The sequence below is a fragment of the Trachymyrmex cornetzi genome, unplaced genomic scaffold (assembly GCF_001594075.2).
Source record: "Trachymyrmex cornetzi isolate Tcor2-1 unplaced genomic scaffold, Tcor1.1 scaffold1488, whole genome shotgun sequence".
Taxonomy (NCBI): Eukaryota; Metazoa; Arthropoda; class Insecta; order Hymenoptera; family Formicidae; genus Trachymyrmex; species Trachymyrmex cornetzi.
The window spans coordinates 43,208-43,516 of NW_017296079.1; positions in this window are offsets into that span (position 1 = coordinate 43,208).

Here is a 309-nt window from a genome sequence, read left to right on the forward strand (position 1 = left end):
CAAAAGAATGCCTGACGAACTCCTCTACACGGAAGACGATATGAACAAGTACAAGAGCATGCTGCTGGCGACGGACGCGCACAAACACAAGCATCATTCCCTGGGTCGAATATCGGGCAACAGGGGAGACAAGTACAAATACATAATCGCGCCATTCATGTCGATAACACCCAAGAAACAGATTCAGAAATCTGGAAAGGGATTACCTCGCGCAATGACGCTAAACGATAACGCGATCGATTACGTGCACTGGGACGATCCCAACGAGTTGGTGGATCGTCTACGATTGCTCGACGCTTCGCACCGAGC